Raw genomic sequence first — 2,273 nt, 5'->3', positions numbered from 1 at the left:
ACAGAACTTTCATTGAGTATCTATATTATATCTATATCTCTATCTATCTATCTTCGATCTATCTATCATCTTCAACAGCCCTGAGAAAAATGGTATGGCAAGTACTTGCTTTCCATTTTACAGATGTGGAATCTGAGACTTAAAACAAGTGAGTCATTAATTTAAAGTTTCAGTTGTGGTAAGCAACTAATGAAATCTTAGGGTGTTACATAACCCTGGATGTTTGCATTTTAAATATTTGCCTTTCAACTCCTGGCTAGACAATGCTCCACTCAAAAATGGTCTTCTAAGTGATTGACTTTTGAGTCTTGGTAACTCATGAGCAAAACAGAAACTTTTCCAATACCCTCATATATACTTTTATTGACCCTGTATTTTTCAAACATTTTTAAATTGAGTTTATTAGGTGACATTGTTTAACGGAACCATACAGGTTTCAAATGCCCTCTTCCACCTCCTTCAGCCCCCTTTCCTTCTGGCTATCACTGGACTGTTACAGCTTAATCCTTTCACCAAGGATTTTTGTTTACAGAACTCATAATAATTTTTAAACAGCATGCAGTCCTTACATATTTTCAAGAAAACATTGAGCCTGCAACCTGGGCATGTGCCCTGACCAGGAATCTAACCATGACCTCCTGATTCATAGGTCTACACTCAACCACTGTGCTACAGCCGCTGGGCCTTATGATGATATTTTAAGATAAAAAATATTCTTGTATAAGTTTTTCATGGAATTTTAAATATCCAGGAGGTCACAGTTCAGTTCCTGGTCAGGGCATATGCCTGGGTTTCCAGGCTTGATCCTCAGTAAGGGGCGTGTAGGAGGCAGCTGATCGATGACTCTCTCTCATCATTGATGTTTCTATCCCTCTCTCCCTCTCTCTTCCTTTTTGAAATCAATACAAATTTTAAACATATTTTTAAAAAATCAAAATATTTTTGTTTTAATGATCAGAAATTTAACATCTTTCCCCTTTTCCTATGTAAATTTACCTCTTCTTTTAAATGTAATGTGACTCTAAAGTTGTAAATATTGAACATTTTCTTCTGGATTCAGTTATTTTCAAAGGTCTTACTGATATAACAAAATATATCAAAACAAATTAATATATTGTAAATTACAGTGGGGCCTTGATGTACGAGTTTAATTCGTTCCGTGACGAAGCTCATAACTCAAATTACTCGTATGTCAAATCACTGTGACGTTCACTGCGCCAACTAGCAGTGGGGTATTTGAAGCTGGCTCATAACCCTATATAAATTTAACTCTTCTTTTAAATGTAATGTGACCTAAAGTTGTAAATATTGAACATTTTCGTCTGGATTCAGTTATTTTCAAAGGTCTTACTCATATAACAAAATATATCAAAATAAATTAATATATTGTAAATTATAATGCATACATATTAGATATAAAATAAAAATAATCTTGAAGCACATCTTTAAAAGAATGATGTGTTTTTTAAATGTATCTATGGATGGGTATTCCTTGTTGCAAGAATTAAAAAAGGTCTAACATTAATTCTGTTGCTATTTTTGATTTGTATAGATGTACCATGAAAAATTATTCATATATAAGTAAGTATATACAGATAAAATAATTATATCCTTATTACCAGTTCTTGTAAATCTTCTACATTAGATGCTAGAAATCACCCCGTGCCCTATTGTCAAGAATTGCTTCACCCAGCCGGCATGGCTCAGTGGTTGAGCATTGACCTATGAACCAGGAGGTCACAGTTAGGTTCCTGATCAGGACATATGTCAGGTTGCAGGCTTGATCTGCAGTGGGGGCGTGCAGGAGGCAGCTGATCGATGACTCTCTCTCATCATTGTGTTTCTATCCCTCTCTTCCTTTTTCTTCCTCTCTGAAATCAACACATATATTTTAAAATAGAATAAAGCAACACCAATTTGTTTTTTTTTTTTTTTAAAAAAAAGAATTGCTTCTAATCATCTGTCAGCTGGTTATTTCCTTTAGGTCTTCCTTCAGTTTTGTTGAAACAAAAAAATTGTTACCACATGATCTACTAAAGGATTTTTTCCCTTTCCTTAGAATCCTTTGCTTTCTCAAAAATCAACATCAGTATTTCAAATTGTTCCTTTCTTTGGCACCCTGAAGATTTTTATACCCCAGGACAATGCTCCACAGTAACTAACATTTGGCTGAGGGAGAGATTTGTTTTTCTCTCATAAAGTGGAAGATGGGTAATTAAGAAAGGGGAGGTGAGGAAGGATAAATAGCACGGTCTCCAGCAGATCAATATGAA

General features: G+C 34.5%; 1 long non-coding RNA gene across 1 annotated transcript in view; it reads right to left on the bottom strand.

The window, feature by feature from the left end:
- Nucleotides 1-1,619: 1,619 nt before the first annotated feature.
- The window catches only part of LOC106724952, a 10,680-nt gene continuing 10,026 nt past the window's right edge, over nt 1,620-2,273 (bottom strand). Inside the window, exons 3-4 of the long non-coding RNA XR_001360775.1 lie at nt 2,251-2,253; nt 1,620-1,722 (exon numbers count right to left, since the gene is read on the bottom strand). This is a non-coding gene — a long non-coding RNA (uncharacterized LOC106724952). The remainder of the gene's footprint in view (nt 1,723-2,250; nt 2,254-2,273) is intronic.

Source organism: Myotis brandtii, unplaced genomic scaffold (genome assembly GCF_000412655.1).
Source record: "Myotis brandtii unplaced genomic scaffold, ASM41265v1 scaffold1261, whole genome shotgun sequence".
In the NCBI taxonomy this organism is placed as follows: domain Eukaryota; kingdom Metazoa; phylum Chordata; class Mammalia; order Chiroptera; family Vespertilionidae; genus Myotis; species Myotis brandtii.
The sequence above is the reverse complement of the archived record's forward strand: the minus strand, read 5'-3'. Positions and strand labels throughout refer to the sequence as shown.